This window comes from Silene latifolia, chromosome 1 (genome assembly GCF_048544455.1).
Source record: "Silene latifolia isolate original U9 population chromosome 1, ASM4854445v1, whole genome shotgun sequence".
Taxonomy (NCBI): Eukaryota; Viridiplantae; Streptophyta; class Magnoliopsida; order Caryophyllales; family Caryophyllaceae; genus Silene; species Silene latifolia.
Window position 1 is genome coordinate 66,734,150 of NC_133526.1, and position 22,525 is coordinate 66,756,674.

Consider the following 22,525-nt stretch of genomic DNA (forward strand, 5'->3'; position numbering starts at 1 on the left):
CTTTTTCTATTTTTTTCTCGGTTTCTTCTTTTTCATTCCTTTTTTTTTTCATTTTTCATTTTCTTTTTTTTTTTCGATTCTTTTTTCTTTCTTTTTCATCACGTTTTTTTTTTCTTTTCATCATCCTCCCTTTCTTCATAGAATACCAACTCCGATTCAATAGAATATGCGCCAATATTTGATACAATGAAATATATACCGCAAAACAACAATCTAGACTAGCTTGACAAGGCAGGCTAAATTTGGATGTAGCTAAAGGGTCATCTGGCAAATTTGGCTAATGTGGAGTTAAATGGGTAAAAATGAAAGAAAGGGGAATTTGAAAGCACCTCCCTGCATGTGACACCAACCACTAACCCGAACGTATGACGGCAAAAAGCAATTGAATTTCATATATGTGCAAATTAATGATACATGTTATGCAACGAGTAACTACTCACATTCCTACATGAAACTGGTCACAGATGACACCAGTTTATACGGCTCTAAATCTTAGAAATTATAAGTAGGTTGCCAAAATTTCAGGTCAACTCTATATGTTCAGCTAAATTAAACATTAACTCGTAGATTATGCTAAAGACAAAGCTAAAAGATAACAGTTTAATGCAAGGCTTAAGCAAAAAGACAATTGCAGTGCAATTTCATCATAGAAATCTACCGTTCCGACTCAACCTATATGCTAAAAATAAACGTGATTTTTTTGAATTTTTAACAATTTTTTTGATTTTTTTTTTTTGGGATTTGAATTTTATAGAAAATAAACAACAATGCAAACATGAAATTAAATATGATAACAGAAATGCAATAAAAACAAGATGCAGACACAGATATGGATGCATAACCTCCCCAAACCAAACTGTACAATGCCCCCATTGTACCAAAACATGGAAAGGAAATGCAAACTGAAGGAGAAAGAGAGTAAATGCGAAAAAACTCACAAAATGCGCGAATAAGGGGACCTCCCCAAACCGACCATGAAATGAGAGGTTGCTAAGGGCCCGGAAAACCGTCTCAGGAAGCTGATACAAGTCAAATACACTCGATATCCGTCCAACAGTGGTCGATCGAGTGAACTGGGCATCCAAAAACTGCTCGATCGACTGGAATAGTGGTCGATCGAGTGGTTCTCTAATCTGCAGGTGGTCGATCGAGTAGATGAAATGCTCGATCGAATGGATTTGGCAGCACAAGTGCTCGATCGAGTACAAAAAGTACTCGATCGAGTGATCCGCAGCGTATTCCTGCATAATGCAATGAAAAACAGCCCGCAAACTAAAAAGACAAGCATACTGAGATAGTCTATGGTATAAAAACCATTTATTACAACTGAAATGAAATAAAAAGTAAAATAAAATCGCCGGGTTGCCTCCCGGGTAGCGCTAGCTTCAGTCAGGTCCCAGCTCGACCTTCTTTTTCTTCGAGCCTCTATAATTAATCACAATCAAAACAGCTCAAAGCGCGCAGCAACCTGTCAAATAGCTGCGCATGTGCTACACAACAGCATAAGTAGCACCAAAGTGGAATAGCAAAATAGGAAATAAAAATGTTTAACTTTTTAAGCCGAACAAATTTCCTATGAGTGCTCCTAATTTTATCCACAAAATAAAGGAGCGCGGGAGCAATTGTCAATATATAAGGGTCCCGATTCAGATTAGCAAACTTGAAATGATAAGGACGGTGAAAATTCGTTAAATTATGCGTCCACATATGAGAGGGTGTAGCATTAAAAGAAGGAGCACAAATTAAACGAGGCAATATACTGTTAAAACAAACAATAATGAAATTATCGCTTACTACCTCGGGTTGGTCGCTCTCAACGACGGAATCACTGACAAAGGAATGGATTACCTCATCCGTGCTAGGAGCAATTACCGTCTCAGCTGCTTCTTCATCAACCTCCTCAGTGGAATCCATCCCGTAAATCGCAGCTTCAAGTGTATCCGACTCGGCTGTGAATAAGGGAGGTTCACCGTAACCTTCATCATCGTCAAACTCGTCGTCAATATGAACCCAAGTGACGAATTTAAGCTCCCAATGGTTAACGCAATCGATCGAAAGCGAGTAATCACTCGATCGACCACTTTCCTCCTCCAGCATCTCACTCGATCGGGTAATAAAATCACTCGATCGAGTACTTTCCTCATGCATGTCACTCGATCGAGAAGAGATATTACTCGATCGAGGAGTTTCTTCCTGTCTGTGCTGATATCCTCGCATACACTTTGGAAATACGCTAGAAAGTCGTCATCCGAAATATAGAAATCATTTTCAGATTTGGGCAACGCGGTTCTTCATGGGAAAAACCGCTCTTGGTCAAGCACACCTCTTTTGGTTGCCGAGCAACCAACCCACCGTGTAACCGAGCAATTTGTTACTCGCAACTCAAAGCAATTTCAAGACTTGAGCACCCATATGTCTACCAAATTCCAGAACTAAGGATCTCCGCTCCGCGATTTCTTTTTTCTGTATATCACGAGGATCTTGTTGCGGTGGCCATTGATGGGGTGGATGTGGCGGCACAACTACAAATGCATTGTGCTCAAAGAAGACACCACATCCCCAAGATTTCTTCCTTTCCCAACTAGCAGGGTTTCTCGGCTTGGGCTTCAAATTGAGCAATTAGTCGGGAGACAGATGTCATCTTGGCAAGAGGGATCGAAGGTACTCAAGCCTTCCCTTCGATAATCTCCCTCAGTAGCCTGTCTAATAAACCTGTAGGCCTATCAAAACAACACTAAAGAAAAAGATAAGAACAACCTCAAGGTGTAACAACCCCATTTATTTAAGGGCCTGAACTAGGACTCCTCAGATAAATGACGGTGTAACCATCTCGGAAACCCGAGGCAGTAGATAACAAAGGAAAGAAACACAGTACTTTATTAAATGCTTATAGTGAGATTTCAACTGGAATTAAAACAAAGTTTCCAAAATATGACCAAAAGATGAAGCCTGATAAAACTACTAGTAAGACTAAGGTGGGCTAGGCACTAAGTCCGTCATCCAAGCTCTCTTCCCGGCCAGCTCCTATCAGTCTCTGAAATACCCGTCAATCTGCTCCCAATAATTGGATCATCACAGGGCGTACACGAATACACGTGGTCACCCTAAGGCGAGTAGGGAAAACAATTAAACAACAAAATATAATATGCATGATCCTCCGTCACCTCCATCTCCATCTCAACTCGTATCTCATATCTCATTTCTCATATCTCATAACCCGGACAACCCAAATGATACCGATCCCCTAGAGACTATATATCTACCGTAGCCGATCTGCCACTCGCAATGAGGACACCAGGGCAAGTCTGCCCGAGAACCCGCCCGGGCCTTATCACAACATCACATCGTATCTCAACATCGTCACCACCACATCGTCCTCCAACTCCAATGCATATGAAATGCTCAACAGTAATTAATGCAATGCCATATGTATATAAATCACCGAACCGATAAATCATAAAGTCATGCCGCTTACCCGATGTTGTGATATCATATTCAATACGATCAAATCAATCAATCACCTTCCCGAATATAAATGATAACGTAATTCAACCACCATGAAACAAGTCAACACAATTCGATCAATAACGATAATAGGACAAGTGTATTTCCCTACCTCAAAGTGCCAAAGAATTCCAATTAAGCGATTAAGCGATCCAGAAAAGTAAAGCAATGAATTTGACTATCGATCCTTCACGAATCCGTCACCTAAAACAATTATAATAATTATAATTACTAACTACTAAATATAGTAATTTCCCAAAATAGAAGCTTCCCGAAATATAATCCCGACACCAACTTGTGCCCAATTGTTAACTAAAATAACCCGATTAATATTTGACCCACTTCCCAAAATAGGAAGTTATTAAAGTATAATTTCTTAAAATGGAAACCTTCCCGATATAGTAACTTTTCTCTTTTAACAAACCCGACTCAAAAACCCGACTTGAATTATTTAACCGACTCGGGAATTAATTAAATAAATTATTTAATGACACGGGAATTAAATTAATTAATTATGAATACGACTCATTACGAATACAACGATTACATTATGAAAAACCCGCTTCTAAACCAAAAACAGCCCGTCATCGCACTACCCCCCTTCACACGCACTCACGCACCACCACGCACCACCTCACCACCGTGTCAACCACTGACAGTCCCCCACTTCAACCTTGACCATCAACAACCAACCCCACCCTGGTCGATCGTCCGGCGAGTCGAACCAGGGTCGCTAACCCGGCCGGTTCACCACCGCGCATCCCCAAACACCTCCTTTTCTCCCCTGACCACCGCCACAACCAACAACCATTAACTATTCTATCACCATCATTCAGCTCGCCGCCAACCCACGAACACAGACACCACAGCACCACCGTTTCGACCTCCCCCTAGTCCACGGTGGTGCCACCCAAAACCCACCTGTCTAAACTCCCCGAAAAAACCGTGTAATAACCCGTTTCTACCACCCATGTCGCTGCTGCCTTTTTCCGCCATTATCACCACCAACAACCACCCTAAACACCACCAATACACTCGCCCCTTACCACCCATTACCAATACCCTGCCAACAACTACCCTAGACGCCATTATAAGACACGAAACAACCCACCAAAACCCGACATTAAACGAAAACAGAGAAAGTGAGTTGCTCTTACCATCTTTCTGCCACCACAACGGCCACCACGGCCACCCTAGGTCGTCGCCAATCATCCCTACCCCTTCCTGCTCCGCCGTCAACAACCTGGCACTCTCTCTCTCTCGTTTTGTGTGAAAGCCGAGATGGGATCTGAAGAAAAGAGGTAGGAGGGAGGCGGGTAGAGGGTAGGGTATTATTAGGTTAATTAGGTTTAGTTTAGGGTAATTAGGGCTAAATGGGATTTAGGGTTTAATTGGTAATTGGGCTGGACAGTTAATGGGCCAGCTCACTGGTTTAGCTCACCTTTCGAATTCAATATAAAACCGTCTCAATTAACTTACGACAGCTTAATGTAATTATCGACTCAACAATTACCCGACTTAATTAATATTGTAAAATGTATAATAAATAATATTTAATAATATCCATTTAATAATATCCATTTAATAATATCCGTTTAATTTATTATATAAAAAATACGGAGTATTACAGTCTTCCCCCCTTAAAATGAACTTCGTCCCGAAGTTCGCTCCCTTACCCAAACCTCAGAAGGGTATTGCATATCGTACTTACGGACGTCGCGTAATTCTAACTCGATTAACACACACTTTTGACACCTCAATTAACATAACAAATACGGAATGTTACATTCTGCCCTCCTAAAAATAAACTTCGTCCCGAAGTTTTAGCTCTTCTTTACTTAACCCAATTAACTACAACTAATAACTACATGCGAACACAGATATATGACAACTATATAATTATCTGAGAACACCGTCATCTTCCATCTAAATTCCGATCTCAAACTCAAGTAACTCAATAACCATGGTCGCACTGGACCGTAAACATAGCTCCCGAAATCATCACTCTGTTCATAGGCCAACTCATAACTCATTACCAGTAGTTTAACTACACTCTTTTTACACATCAACCAACTACCAGAAGTAGGAACAAAACATATAGAACTCATTTGCATAGGTACTCCACCACGAAACATCTACTTGGTCAACTATAATCTACAAACAAGTGCAAATTAAGCATCAAGATTTTACAATCCTACCCAACTAAAAACATGGTTACGTCCTCGTAACCTTCATTATTATAACTAAAGTTCTCAAACTACTGCCAACCACTGAAAGAGGATAAGAGATTCTCAATTCACGCTTAAGTTAACTAATCCTTACCAAAGACAAACGATATGCAAGCTCTCTCAAGGAAGTTACCGTTACTCGTAGAAATCATTTGTAATTATTCATTTCACCACTCATTGTAATCTCATACTTTAGAAATATAGGGGATAAATCCTCCTAAGAAAGAATTAGGATCAAAACTTTGATAAATCGACTTATGAAAATTGATAACCTAATAGGTCCAGTCTGAGTTTCCTTTACTTAATTGTACAGATTTAGGTCAAGACACGAATCACCGATAAAATGAAAACAACCAGTTTCGCAAAGATTTATCGTCCCCGAAATATTTTTAATCCTCATCGCAAAGGTTTGGTAAATTTTATAACTTATTGGTCGAGTCACACAAGTGATTAAACAACGACATTGGAAATTTAACATACAAGACTATCATGCATAAAATTTTCGTTCTTGGTTTTAATTATATCTAGCCTGTACCCAACACAATGACAGAAAAGATTAGATGTATTTAACTACACCAATTTTACAAATATTCATTATATGTTATGCTAATATCAACTTACCATGTTAACACATAATTCACTTAAATCACCACATTACATTTCCCGTTTTGACACTCGTAACTAACCACACCCACCAATTTGCTATATGAACGAACAACATGTCTAAATTATCCCACCACTTATGACTCCGTTCTAGTTTCATTACTCCAGACTTAGCAACTATCATGAAACCATACCACCAGACACTGGCTGGAAATCTCATTCCGAATTTATACTCATATGACCAAAATTTAACTTTATTTCCAAAAACTTTTACTTTCCTACTGGCTGGTGAATACTTCCTCGACATAATCTTATAACAGGGTCGTCATAGAATCCATTTACAGCTTACTACGAAACTCGAAATCAGATAAACTTAATTCAATTCCTTTAAACAAAACGAGCTTAGGCGTCGACTCATATATCGTAATTTACAGTTTCATCTTGTTCATTTCAGTCCTCTCTTTATTAATGAACGACTATTACTTCAATCATCAGGATTTTAGTTGTACTTCTTTACTTAGTTATATTCACGGCTCAATTAAACGTAACTATAACGACTATCATTTAAATCAACGTGTACCATGTGAATCATAAAAGGGTTATCCCATTATAATATTGCCAACATAGTTATCATAAATAATCCTTATTAGAATATAATTGATAGTGATGACTCGAGAATATAGATATGCTAAATGTCGTATTATATCAAACAGTTTCCTTTATATCATGCTCCTACAATTGCAAGAATCCCTTTAGTATTTTATGACGATAAAATGATGAACATATCCACTAAGAATTAACAACATTGTTTATTATCATGTTATAGGTTTTAGGTTCAACTGAAATAATTTAATGCAATGAAAGCAATAAGTATAACCATAGGCACACAGACTCACATAATGGACCTTAGAACTCAGATGACATCCTACATATGTGAATATTTAGACATGCTCATTACTACCATCCATGTGTAAACTTTTAAACATCACTATTATAATTTTCATGCGAGTATATTAGAAAAAATCAAATTAACTTTTAACGTCATCAACTTACACGAATATGACAATATGGTTTTATATTTATATATATATATCCGACCACTATGCAATTATGATGAATACGCCAGAGATATTACAACATGCCAAACGTATATAAAATATGCAACAACTGGACTCATATAAAATATTTCACCCTCGATTAAAATCAAATTAAGCTATCCAATTTTACTCATACTATCATGCCAACCATGTTATCAACTAAGTTTTAAATTTTTGTCACTTGTTAAGATACATAACTACTGAACATGCGTGCTACTGTCGTTATATAAAACATTATAAATTCACATTGTTAAAGTTCATGAATTAATCAAACAAATTGTATAAAAATTCAACATTGAACGCACATTTTAAATGTTTGGATTTACATTGTAACCTCCGAAAATCGCGAATAATTAACCGTTTGATTAAATACTTGATTCATAATATTTTTATAAAACACGGTGAGTTACAAACACATGGGAAAAAATAATTAGGTCTAAAGCACAAGAATTCCATTTTTAAAGAATTTTACAACTCAGTTGGTCCAAACAAACATGTGATGACTATTGGTCCAAAACTTGGGTCAGTTTGCAAAACTTATTATTTAATATTGAGACATCAAGATTTTTCGTGGCTTATTAATTTGAAAACGTATACGACTCTTTTGATCGGTGGAGTTGGAATTATGCAAAAATTATTAATACAATTTAAATGAGAATTTTATAAAATCTTTGGTCAAACATCACTGCACAGGAACTCTCTAACCATAGCTCACTAAAATATTTATTACTCCTAATCTGTATATCATATAAGCATGAAACTGACGCCAAATGAACACTAACTCACAAGGCTACCTCTCATAAAATTTTTATCCGTAGGCAATAAACAGAGAAGAAATGGCAGTAAGGTCAATTAAAGAGTAACACCAACCAAAACGAGTTTTATCACTAAGTCATTCATTTCTATGTCCCAATTCTTATAACTATACTATCGATACTAATCCATCCCGACTTAAATCCAACACTGTACAATTCGTATCATCTACCCCATAGAATCCCTTCGCATCTTGATCTACTCATTACATCTAAATCACGATTGTGATGACTAAAGATATGAAATTCTATCGTGTCTCTTATTACTAACACAATACTATACTAGCATGGCTTTGGGATCACATAACCGCATATTACTAGACCTAATAGTACTATCAGCACATCATTCATACAAAATACTTACCGTAGCGTTGTCCTGCATAATGGTTAGATTATATGATCTCAAGGCATACATCAACTCAATTAAGCAATAATCAATGCATCAATCGCTTAATACTTAAGCAACGATATTTGAATTTCAAGTTCAACCTTAGGCAACTTTTCTACCCTTTCTCTCGTATACACTCATGGTTTCCGGTTCAACTCGAGAGGACCACCGTTCGGTGTGAGGGGGCCCCTAACTCATACCTTACCTTAGTGTGCTCCTAACAGTTCTATCCCGGGTTCATTTTAATTAGACACATCCTATGTTCATTGGGTTCATTGGTTTAGGCCTGAGGATCGTTCTCTCTGATACCACTTTGTAACACCCCCATTTATTTAAGGGCCTGAACTAGGACTCCTCGGATAAATGACGGTGTAACCATCTCGAAACCCGAGGCAAGATAACAAAGGAAAGAAACACAAGATTTTATTAAATGCTTATAGTGAGATTTCAACTGGAATTAAAACAAAGTCTCCAAAATATGACCAAAAGATGAAGCCTGATAAAACTACTAGTAAGACTAAGGTGGGCTAGGCACTAAGTCCGTCATCCAAGCTCTCTTCCCGCCAGCTCCTATCGGTCTCAAATACCCGTCAATCTGCTCCCCAATAATTGGATCATCACAGGCGTACACGAATACAAAGGGTCAGCCGCGAAGCTGAGTAGGGAAAACAATTAAACAACAAAATATAATATGCATGATCCTCCGTCACCTCCATCTTCATCTCAACTCGTATCTCATATCTCATTTCTCATATCTCATAACCCGGACAACCCAGCCATACCGATCCCCGGTAGACTATATATATCGACCGTAGCCGATCTGCCAGCTCGCAGCTGAGGACACCAGGGCAAGTCCTGCAGAACCCGCCTGGGCCTTATCACAACATCACATCGTATCTCAACATCGTCACCACCACATCGTCCTCCAACTCCAATGCATATGAAATGCTCAACAGTAATTAATGCAATGCAATATGTATATAAATCACTGAATCGATAAATCATAAAGTCATGCCAGTTACCCGATGTTGTGATATCATACTCAATACGATCAAATCAATCAATCACCTTCCCGAATATAAATGATAACGTAATTCAACCACCATGAAACAAGTCAACACAATTCGATCAATAACGATAATAGGACAAGTGTATTTCCCTACCTCAAAGTGCCAGCAATTCCAATTAAGCAGTTAAGCAGTCCAGAAAGTAAAGCAATGAATTTGACTATCGATCCTTCACGAATCCGTCACCTAAAACAATTATAATAATTATAATTACTAACTACTAAATATAGTAATTTCCCAAAATAGAAGCTTTCCCGAAATATAATCCCGACACCAACTTGTGCCCAATTGTTAACTAAAATAACCCGATTAATATTTGACCCACTTCCCAAAATAGGAAGTTATTAAAGTATAATTTCTTAAAATGGAAACCTTCCCGATATAGTAACTTTTCTCTTTTAACAAACCCGACTCAAAAACCCGACTTGAATTATTTAACCGACTCGGGAATTAATTAAATAAATTATTTAATGACACGGGAATTAAATTAATTAATTATGAATACGACTCATTACGAATACAACGATTACATTATGAAAAACCCGCTTCTAAACCAAAAACGACCCGTCATCGCACTACCCCCCCCCTTCACACGCACTCACGCACCACCACGCACCACCTCACCACCGTGTCAACCACTGCACCAGTCCCCCACTTCAACCCACCATCAACAACCAACCCCACCCTGGTCGATCGCCGCCGCGAGTCGAACCAGTGGTCGCTAACCTGGCCGTTCACCACCGCGCATCCCCAAACACCTCCTTTTCTCCCCTGACCACCGCCACAACCAACAACCATTAACTATTCTATCACCATCATTCAGCTCGCCGCCAACCCACGAACACAGACACCACAAAGACCACCGTTTCGACCTCCCCTAGTCCACGGTGGTGCCACCCAAAACCCACCTGTCTAAACTCCCCTGAAACCCGTGTAATAACCCGTTTCTACCACCCATGTCGCTGCTGCCTTTTTCCGCCATTATCACCACCAACAACCACCCTAAACACCACCAATACACTCGCCCCTTACCACCCATTACCAATACCCTGCCAACAACTACCCTAGACGCCATTATAAGACACGAAACAACCCACCAAAACCCGACATTAAACGAAAACAGAGAAAGTGAGTTGCTCTTACCATCTTTCTGCCACCACAACGGCCACCACGGCCACCCTAGGTCGTCGCCAATCATCCCTACCCCTTCCCTGCTCCGCCGTCAACAACCCAGGCACTCTCTCTCTCTCGTTTTGTGTGAAAGCCGAGATGGGATCTGAAGAAAAGAGGTAAGAGGGAGGCGGGTAGAGGGTAGGGTATTATTAGGTTAATTAGGTTTAGTTTAGGGTAATTAGGGCTAAATGGGCTTTAGGGTTTAATTGGTAATTGGGCTGGACAGTTAATGGGCCAGCTCACTGGTTTAGCTCACCTTTCGAATTCAATATAAAACCGTCTCAATTAACTTACGACAGCTTAATGTAATTATCGACTCAACAATTACCCGACTTAATTAATATTGTAAAATGTATAATAAATAATATTTAATAATATCCATTTAATAATATCCGTTTAATTTATTATATAAAAAATACGGAGTATTACACAAGGTACTTAGTCTTCCCTTGAGGCGAAAGGACAAACAAAAAAAAACAGATAAAGAGCGTCGCCTCCCCGGCAACGACGCCAAAATTTGATGCGGTCGTTTCTACACCAAAAATAAAATACCTAGATTACTGCTAACAGAAGTCAGCGGCAAGTAGGGTCGATCTCCACAGGGAGGCTAAGTTGCTATCTATCTGTCTAGTTCGGTCCTCGTCGGGGTGTCACGAAGTGGGGGTTTTGAATTGATTGTGAACTAACTAAAGACTAAGACAAGAGAGGTGAAAAGGAGAAATTAACAAAAGAGAAAGGAAGTATGCTAGGAGTCGGTCTACCGTGGCAGCTATCGGATCTTATACTATCGGGAATACTAAGGCGATTAGACTATTGATAAGAAGAGCTATGGTCGTCACCTTTCGGTCCTTAAACCGCCCTAGAGTGTAAATGACTTAACTTTCGCCCTCACCGCAATACCCTATTGTAATTAAGCAAGCCTTCCCTTCCAATCTTTCGATCTAGGTCGGGGTTAACTAGATTTATGGTCTCCTGCATGCATTCATTCGACCGGATAACGCTTAAATTGCCTAATACAATTCTTATCGCAGGCTAATCTATTTAATACAATTAAAGCATCGCTACCACGGCTTCCCTAATCCTAACATACTAGGGGGAATTTAGCTAGACATGGAATTAATAAGAACAATAAATAAAGAGGGAGAGGGAATAATAACCATTAAATAAAAAGAGAGAAAGGAAGAAAGAATTACTGAATTAAAGAGATCCTGAAATGAACAGGAATAAAAGTAACAGTGTATAGAGAAGGGAGAAGAGCAACGTGATCCTTGGATGACTACAAATGACAACCTTTACTCCTATTTATAAGAAAATAGGAGTAGAGGTTAAACCTAATGACGGAATTAGAGCTAAAAAGCCCAGCCCGTAGCAAAGTCCACTCGATCGAGTGGACTAAAACCACTCGATCGAGCAAACCCAGCCAGAAACTACTCGATCGACTAACAATGTCCTCGATCGAGTAAGTGCATAAAAAGAACTGGTCGATCGACTACATAGTCTACTCGATCGACTGATTATTGACTCCTAAACCACTCGATCGAGTAATAAATCACTTGATCAAGTGAAACTTGACTTCAGCAGCTCATCATTCTCGTTAGTTTGACTTTGACTTGTCCTTTTAGCGCCCAAAACACCTTCACGCATCCCAAGACAGTAATATTTCCCGCTCCAAATCTACTCTTCTTCCAAATGCATGCTAAATGGACGGTAAATGACTTGATTTCGCTACTTTCGGGTTCATTCCTACAAATAAGACAAAATACACCAAAGTAGCATATTCGAGGCATTTCGTAGCATAAAACCACGATAAAAGCATAGAAATACGTGCATAAAATAGGCTAAAAAGACTATATAAAATGCACGTATCACAAATCTTCGTCTGAGAAAGTAATAGGATTACTTAGTTTTGGTGATTCTTGGAAGACCAAGTTGACTACCTCTTCGGGTGTCGAGTTATTTGCTACACTTAGCTTAGCCAAAGCTTGCAGTAAAGCTTGGCGATGTGGGAAAGAGCTTGCTACTAGTTGCCAGACTGAAAGATCAGCCTTTGTTATCTGTAATTGCTTGAGCAAGTGATCAGTGGAGTCATCTTCGTTATCATTTGGGATGACAACGTTGGTTGGACCATTTTGAGTAGTGCTTTGATATGGACGCCCCGAACGAGTTAGGTGGTCCACATCTTGGTCTTCACCATTTTGGACTATTCCATTGACTAGGGAGTTTTCAATGAGATACTCGTCCTCATCATCATCGGCCCATACTCCATTGATTGTAGCTAGTTCCCTCAATCTCATGATTTCGTCTTCTAGTCGTATGATTTGGTCGACTAGTTTATCAACCACGGCGACTATTTCTTGCATAGTATCGTTTTGAGAGAAGATTAGTGGCACATGCTCCTTGGGTGTTGCGTTGGGATCATGTAAAGTCGTCACCACATTTTCTAATTCCCAAACTTGTCTATCCACACTCCTTGCCCATGTGATGAAGTCGGAAATGGTAAGGGAGATGGTAGAGTAGAACCCTTCATTCTCGATCGCGTGGATCTCATCTTCAATTGGAGAAATGAGGTGTGAACAATCTAAGGTAGATTCTTCACTTGTGATAACTAGAATCCCAAGAGGGTTCTGAGTGTTGTTGGGTTTACCTCCCGGCGGTATTGGTAATCGACCATCTTCAATCATGTCTTGGAGCACATTTTTCAATTTGTAGCATTTTTCTCTGTCATGCTCCTTGCCCCTATGGTATTCACAGTACGAGTTCTCGTCCCAGAATTTGGATTTCTTTTCGGGTTCGGGAGTAGGTCCTATGGGTTGGAGTTTGCCTTGTTTCATTAACCTTTTTAGAGCGTTGGAGTAAGTGTCCCCAAGATTTGTGAATTTCCTTGGTGGGGTACTTTTCTTGGATGGCTCGAGAAGGTTAACCTCATTGGTCTTGCTAGTGGAGCCGTATGAACGACTTGTTGAGCCTTGATATCCTCGACCTACCGTTTTGGACAAGAGACCTTTACGGATGTCATCTTCAATCCTTGTTCCTAGTACGGTTAAGTCCTTGAAAGTTTTGATGTTTTGGTATCTCAAATGATTGGCATAGATGGGTTTGAGATTGTCCACGAACTTCTCCACAAGGGTAGCCTCATTTGGGCGTTCAACTAGTTGGGTACTAGTCTTCCTCCACCTACTTAGGAAGTCGGTGAATCCTTCTTTGTCATTTTGGGTAAGAACCTCTAGAGTGCGCATGTTAACTTGGATCTCGGCATTATCCGCATATTGCTTAGCAAACTCGATCGCGGCATCTTCCCAAGTAGCGATTTTCTTGTGTTCTAAAGAGTAGAACCATTGCTTTAGGATGGTGTCAAGAGATGAAGGAAAGATCCTTAAGAACATCTCGGGTTTGATGCCTTTGATAGACATATAATCCTTGAAGGCACGGATGTAGTTCAAAGGGTTCTCGTGCCCCTTAAATTTAGGGATATCCGTCATATTGAAGTTGGTTGGCAATTTGGAATTGACGGCCTCATACTTGCGGTTGTTCTCCCTATAAATGTCATCTCCTTTAAGGTACATCAATTGCTCCTCTAAGTATTGGAGTCTTTTCTCAGCTACAGTCATTCCCATGAGAGGATTTTCGTCCTTGGATTCACTCGCGAAGTCACCTACTACTTCACTTTCGTGAGGAGGCAACCTCCCCTCTACGGCGTAGATCCGGCCCTCGATGGTGTCAAGGCGATCATACACTTGGTCTTGAGTGACTTGGATTTGAGCTAGTGCGGCTAGGATTCGATCATTACCATCTTGAAGTTGGTTGAGGTTCGTGTCGCTGGTTCCAGGCATCTTGAGAACTGGATAAGAGATCGATGACGAATCAAAACACGATCGACCATTCTAACACACTTGCTAAGAGAAGAAATGTTTTGACTCGTGAAGTGGGTGTGTGCCACTTGTGTTGAGTGAGCTTTGAAGAAAAGACAAGGTTTTGAAAATGTGTATCCTAGTCAACTATAGTGTAGTTGTAGGAGTGGACTCGAAGTGAGGTTTTGAAATGGGCTTGGGCCCGAATTTTGACTCGACAAACGGACAGAGTTTTGACTGGGTTTTGCGCTAATCAATGGCCTTTTTCGAAATTTCTGTTTTAAAAAAGGGTTTTGATTTTTACAAAAATCGTCATGGTTTCGTTTAGAAATGGTGATCACGTAAGGTACAAACATTCATACAAGGATTATAACGGGATGCTGAGTGCATTTAAAAGGGTTTTGGTTTAAAGGGTGGGTTGCCATACCGAACAATCCAACCCGAAGTCTGTGGAGAGGTTCGTACCAAACAAGAGTAAGGCCGATTCCTAGTCCATTTCCTCAAGTAGTGAAAGCCCTAGATACAAACAAGAGTAAGCATCATGGTATGGATGACATCAATCGCTATCCATCCTTAGGCCCAAATAAGAATTAGGACCGTTTAGACGGGACGATTGGTCGAATGGGTTGGGTTGGGCCTAGGAAGGCCGAATAAAACGGTCTAGGAAGACCGAGTTATGAAAACCGAAAATTGTCTTGTACAAATTATTCCCTAACCTTGTTCATGTTTCACCCTTGGCTACACGTAAGTGTATGGATCCCCAGCGGAGTCGCCAAACTGTGGACATGGGGCCACGGGGGCGCTTGGGAAACAAGCGTTTGCATTTGTGGAGTCGCCACCAATTTTTATGGGAAATTGGAACCGTTCGAATACCTCGTGCCATGTCAAGACACAAAGTAGAGACATGAACACCAAGCAATCATTACCCTTAGCATTCTATGTCTAGAATGACTCTCGTGGATGCCAATGAACACGGATGTTCACAGAGATCTAGAGTAAGGGGTGAGGGTACGTATTAGGAAGCTCTTTTGATCGAACACCTAATCCCGCCCGCCTCGATAGCGGCCTCTACTAATGATTAGGGACATCATCTATACTCGATATATCGTCGATTATATGCATGCAATGCAACATCCAACGTTTTAATCCTAACATGTGAAGAATCAGACTAAGTCGGTAAACACGTAATTTAATCATACAATAAATGTCAAAGTCGGGATTTAAGTTTAATTACATGTGAAGGCACACAAAGAAATATAATAAAGAAAATTACAATAAAGAAAATTACAATAATTACATTGGGTTAATTGATTTATGTCGAAAATACTTCTAAAACGGATAATTTGAGAAAGAAAGAATAAAGGAATTAACGCACAGGAATTAGGGTGATAATACGAATAATAGTAAATTAATACGTAATTAATAAACTAGGTCAAGGCAAAACGGGAAGTTCAGAGACAGAAATCCACCAGGCGCAGCAGTTGCTGCGTCTGTTCCTTGGCTCAGCTCTGGCTGTGAAGCCGGAATTGCAAGTCGTTAATGCTCGTTGGTGATTTAATGACGGATTATGAATAATTGACTCGGATGAAAGTGATTAGCAGGTTATTTACATGTGAATAACGGTCATGAAAGCGATAAAACATGGATGAAATCGATTAGAACGAATTATTACAAGATTAAAAGGTTAATAATGAATTAATAAACTAAATAAATTAATTAGGTTAAACAAGTTATTAAAGATGAATGAACGATGGTGGCGATAAATAACAGATAAAAAATATATCAATGACGAATTCCAGAGACTCAATATGGATGAATCGAACCTCTAAAACCCGAATTGACTTTAATGACGAAAACCCGCAAATATGAATTATTTGGGACTTAAGTCGGGATTTAATAATGAATTAAATACTAATGATGAAGAATATATTACATGTTAGAATTATTATGCGAATGAAATAAGAACAAACAATGACGAAGGAAAACAAACAGACGAAACCAACAGAGGACGAAGGAAGAAGAAGAGAAGCAAGAACGGCGGCAACCTCAGGAAAAGGCGCAGCAAGTGCTGCGTCCTTTCCAAGAGGCGCAGCAGTTGCTGCGTCCCTTCTCGACGTCTGTCTCCTGTTAATCCGTAAAAAGGGTTTAAACAAGGGGTTTTAAAAATCGGTTTTAATTGTATTTTCGACATAAATCTTACAATATGATTACAATAATTAAGAACAATAAATAAAAGAGAGATTTACACCCTCAGACTTACATGTTTGACGAAACGAGATGAACTAAGTTAATGTTTAGTGATGCTCGACTCGAATGTACGACGAAAGTGCCCTCGTAAGAGGAAAAAGACTAAGATTGATTAAAGTTGATTATGGTGGAGTTGGTCAAATTGGTCGGTCATGCAAAACGAGGCTGGTACTCAGAAGGATCCGAGCTTACGTGGTCGAATATTCAAGCACGTAGACGCCAAAAAGTAAGAACGTGGTCTAGAATGCAAAGGGAGAAGAGAAGGGTGGACACTCGCGTGAGAAATATGAGGAGCGAAGGCTCCTATTTATACTAATCACGTGAAGGAATAGGGTTTTCGGAGAGACTTTGGAAGTGAATCTCGGAAAGATATGAAAAAGATACGAAAAATACGCAGAAAAGGACCTGGGAAGAGGCGCAGCAGTATCGCGTCCCTGGAAGAAGAGGCGCAGACTGCCGCGTCTGTTCCCAAGTGGTTTCCTCCTGCGGAAGAAAGATTTCCGTGTTTAAGTTATGGAAGGACGTAATAATTTGGTTTTCCTTAATATTTTGTATGAATATTACGGGAAATTGTTTACCAAAGAATAAAGATTGTGAAATATTTATAAAATATGGAATAGAAATATCCGGAACATTCCAGAACATTCTGACTCGGGATTTTACGGTTATCAGAAAATGAAGACGGTTTTAGGCCCGGATTCCAAATGTACTCTAATTACTGTCAAAACGCACTAGTAGGAAAAACCCCTATCACGACGCAGTTATCGTGGCGGTTCTAATAGAAACGACGCGAAAAGATCAAAAAATTGGCGGGAATGAAATTTTATGTATGTAGGAGGTTTATAGTGGCGGTTTAAGTAAGAACCGACGTGATAACATAAGATTTTTATGGCGGTTCCAAATAGGAAACGCCGCCATAGGTCAATTGTGGCGGTTCTATTAACAACCGACGTTAAAAACGACGCTAAAAGTTAATACAAAGTTATACTTTTTTGGGCTAAAAAACCGCCATAATATGTTTTTATGTCGGTTTCTAATTAAAACCGACTTAGCATTATACGATTAGTTTCCTCTTAAACCCCTTAGCATTATACGATTAGCTTCCTCTTAAACCCGTTTCTTCATCTTCTTCAATTTCTCAGACTCCATTCTTGTTTCTCTCTCGAAACGCCCATGCTCCACTCCCTCTACCGCCACCACCATAACCCTCACTCCCCTCAACACCTCTCGGATATGCACGCTCGCCCACCATGCCACCCTCGCTAACATCGTGCCTCTTATCATCCCCATCATTGCTGCTTTCATTCAACGCTCCGATCATGGCTGCAACTGCTCCCAAACCGACCGCCGGTATGATTCAAAACACTATATTAATAATAACTTCTTAATCTAATTCATACCCTAATTCATCATCCCCATACCCGAAACCCTAATTAATAGCTTTCTGGATTCCATGAATTTATACCAAAACTTGATTCAATCAAACTACTAGATGAGATAGCCAATCCAAATTCATTTTGGGACTAATTTCTTGTTGTGATAGTGGCTGTTGAAGGCGATGTGTCTTAACACTCTAATTTCTGAGTAGTATCTGTAAGTTATAGCGACGACTCTCATGTGGTTGTTTGCACCATTTTGACTCAGCTACAAGTATTTTGCGCGACGGTGTTGATGTTTGACACGACTATTTGTGCAGAAAGTTTCAGGTTTTTGTACTAAAAGGTAGTGATGTAGTATTATATATGTTGAGTCGGATGGTTAGGGAGTTAGACACGCAGTAGTAGCTAAAGTGAAGTTTCAAAGTACTTGACCATGATGCCATTCAAGATGGTAGTGCTGAACTACCAGTGGAGTTGGCTGGTGATCTTGTGCTTTTCTCTATAGAAAGCATTGGAACTAGGAAATTTGAGAACTATGTTTATTTAAACTGATACGCTCATAAATCTTCTGAATGTTAGATTTTGTTTCTCGATGTTTCGGAATTGAACGAGGTGTCGTCAATCGTAGTTATGCACGTTATCGTGTGCAGTTAACTAGATATTCACCAAATGGCGATTTGATATATGCAGGGTGTACCTCTCTTCACCAAAATCCTCTGTAAGTGCTGGTTCACTTTCTTCGGTCCATGAAACCAAAGCTTGCATCACTCATGAGTCTTCTGCTTCAAAAGAATCACTCAAAGCTTTTATGTTACTCAAAGAAAACCCTGCTGCTCAGGTATACTCCCATTTAATCTTATAATATGTCATCTCTTTGAATGGTTAATGTGAACTTTAGTGTGAGCTATATGTTGTTGCATCTGTTATGCTTGGTTTTATCTTTAATCTATTTATATTCAAGCTGTTGTTGTAGCTTGAGCCCCTTGAATCCTAGTCCAGTTACTTGATCTCATCCTTATATCTTCCTCTGATGTTGTGCTTAAACTGTAAAGCTCTTTTATGGTCACCTGTAATACATGTCGCTGTAGAATAGTGCTGGGTGGCAACGGAAAACAAGGAACTGTTGTGACTGTAAATTGCGCTAGAGTAGTGTTTCTTTCTCAATTTCTCCATCCGCTGTGATGGTATGTACAAGAAACTGTTATGCCTTACTCTAGAATGATTCTTCAAAAAATATGTGCTTAATAGCCGAGGACTCATGATACTGTTGAACTATGGCTATACGTCTATACATCAGTCAGTAGGACTTCTTCTTCTGACTGTAAATATGGACTGATGGAACCTTTTCTTTTTATATTTCATTTATAGTAAACGTGTGATAAATGGAGTGGACTTTGGGTGATTTCGGGTCTGTTGCTAAGGTCATTGCTGGTTCAAGTTATTTTCAATTGAGTCTTTACAACTCTTTCCAACCAAGTTTTTTTTGGTCATTTCAATCATGCCTGTAAAGGTTTGCCTTGGGTAATTTTTTAGTCAATCTGGATTCAGGATTATGTTGGGTTGTTAGTTTTGGGTTTGGGCTCCATCAATCATATCGGAGATTATTGTTTCTTCGTCTTCTTCAATTTCTGCAGTGTCAACTAGGTCAGAAAGAGTGCTTTGGTTATGCCCACCAATTCCAAATGGCAGTAGATTATTGTTGTAGCCTTGTCTAAATTGATCTTTTGTTTTTGCAGATTTTTTAGAATGGCATTCTCTGTCTCTCTAACGTCGGCAAATCCACTCTTTTAATGCTGTTGTGAGCTTCTTCCTCTCTTAATGCGGATACTCTTTTCAACGTTGAATGCCCACCATTTGTTTTGATTATATGCCAATGTCACATTTTTTTAATTTTAGCCTTTCTAGTCAATAGTGGTCTTGAAAAATGTTCTTTTACTTCAGTTTACTTATTGATTGCTAAAGTTCTTTTACTTCAGTTCATCCTAGTTAACTTGTTCTTAGATCTGGGAATATTGTGTGAATGTTTATGGCGTTGAGTAATTGGTGAAAACAGAAGCTCGTTTTGCGTTGTTGCATGGAAGCCTGGAATGTTATGATATTGAAGATGCGATTTGCCATGCTGCTGCTGCTGGTGGTGTTCAACTCCGTTTTATCCCGGTTAACTTCTTTAACATCACTACTCTTTACTTGTTAGTGATTAATTCTCTGATTCTTACTACAATCATTAATTACATGCTTCTATTATTTACCCCATTGAAACCATGTCCATCTACATATTCTCGGCAAACAGTCGGTCTTGAATTTAAGAATCAAATTTATCGTTGAGTGTGATAAAAAATGCTGACCTATATCATATGTGTAGATGTCAATCAATTTTTCATGTGACTTTCACAATCTGCGTAGGCTAAAATGATACTAGGAAGCAAAGATTTGGTGGATTTGTTGAATAACAAAGTGCTTCAAAATGAGATTGTTACATAATCACTAATGCTTCAGTAGCTTGAATCGCATTTTCCTTATGTATTTCTTAATTGTTTTTTTCATGTACAAAGCTATGCTTCCGACTCCCCAGAACACCAGATTATGCACAGACCAAGATTTGGAAGCATTGGCAGGTGGTGTATCTATTAGAAAGGTTTTCTATTAGAAACGCAGATGAGGCATTTTATCAATATATGCTGTAAGTTTTCTACTTGGGAGTGTCAAATCTCTTATTGCTGGCTTAGAAAGTGTTTAAAAAAATTATAATCCGATGTTGTCTTGGCAGGTTAACATTATGTCTAAAGACGGTGCACTAATTGAGCGCAAGTGAAGGTCAAGGAGTACGAGTTGCTAAGGACGAGTTTCAGTGACACTACTAGCTGGCTGCTTTTGGATTCATTTATCGAGATGGCAAGGATACTCTTACGGCTAAGTCTTAATTTGAAATTGGAGTCGTCGATGCATTATTTTTGTTGATAGGTTAGTTAGTTGAAGATCTTTTGGTAATTGACTTGGAATAATCGGTTAATTGTATAAAGATATTTGTTATTGATTATCGAATCATATTTGGAATTATCAAGTTTTTGAGGAGGTGGTGCTGAAATTTTCGTACAAAATTATTTTTTAAAAAAATATTAATTTTTTTTACGACGGTTCCCGTAGAAACGACATGAAACAATTAAATAATTAGAAAATATTTCGCCTTTAATGGCGGTTCTTTGCCAAACAACCGTTGTTATAATTACCTTTAGTGGCGTTTCTGTAACAACAACCGTTGTTATTCTAACCTTGTACGACGGTTGTCAAAACAACCGTCGTTATAGAGAATATGTAGTGGGGCAATGATATTATTGAAATACCTACGGTGGCGGTTTTCAAACAATAACCGCCATTATAGATTAGTTATAGCGGCGGTTCTTGTCTAACAACCGTCGTTTTAAATAAGCCTATTGTGGCGGTTTTTTTTAAAAACCGCCACTGTAGGTAAGCTATAGTGGCGGTTGTACAACCGCCGCAAAGGCTATACAACCCCGTGATATACGGCGCACCCAAAATCTGTAAAAACCGCCACAAAAAGGTCATTTACAACCGCCACTATAGGGGTTTTTTGTACTAGTGACGACCTTATCGGCACGTAGGTGACAACTAAGAGGTAGACATTAGTGTTTGAGCAATCACTTGACGATAAACTTACGAACTGTCACAAATCGTTCCGCGTACCAAACATGCGGCCCAATCATCACCGGGTGGTTTGCGGGAGGTGCAGAAATGAGGTATCTACACCATGGACTACGGCCTAGTCAAGAGTACCTTGTGTTGCGATGACTCATTGGCTACCGTTTATTCCAAGGTGACCCTTGATGCCATGCAACCGTTCTTTCATTTCTATCATCATGTTTTGCCAATAGAAAGGGAATGGGCACAATAAATCTCCAATTTGAATTCAAGTACCAAAATGAAGGTCAAAGAGTTTGCGAAAATTGCATCAATGAAAAGAGGAGCAGAAATAGACTCCTATGCTTCAATAAAACTACCCTTGCTACAAAATGGGGTTACTTTGAAAATGTTCAAAAAGAACGCAAAGATTTGCCAAGTATCAAATTGCCAAATATCAAAAATGGCAAAGAAAAGTTCTCAAAAGACAAATGTCACAAGAAATTTGGGGGAAAAACAAAACAAAAGCAAACTACCATTGTG

General features: G+C 39.2%; 1 long non-coding RNA gene across 3 annotated transcripts; it reads left to right on the forward strand.

Annotated features, from left to right (window-relative positions):
* Nucleotides 1-19,038: 19,038 nt before the first annotated feature.
* Nucleotides 19,039-21,408, forward strand: LOC141591471 (uncharacterized). Of its 3 annotated transcripts, XR_012520920.1 has the most exons (5): nt 19,039-19,184; nt 20,083-20,144; nt 20,400-20,503; nt 20,899-21,026; nt 21,114-21,408. It is a non-coding gene; the product is annotated as an uncharacterized LOC141591471 (long non-coding RNA). The 3 variants fall into 3 exon arrangements; XR_012520912.1 differs by having other exon boundaries at nt 20,083-20,503; XR_012520923.1 differs by lacking the exon at nt 20,083-20,144.
* The last annotated feature ends 1,117 nt before the right edge of the window (nt 21,409-22,525 follow it).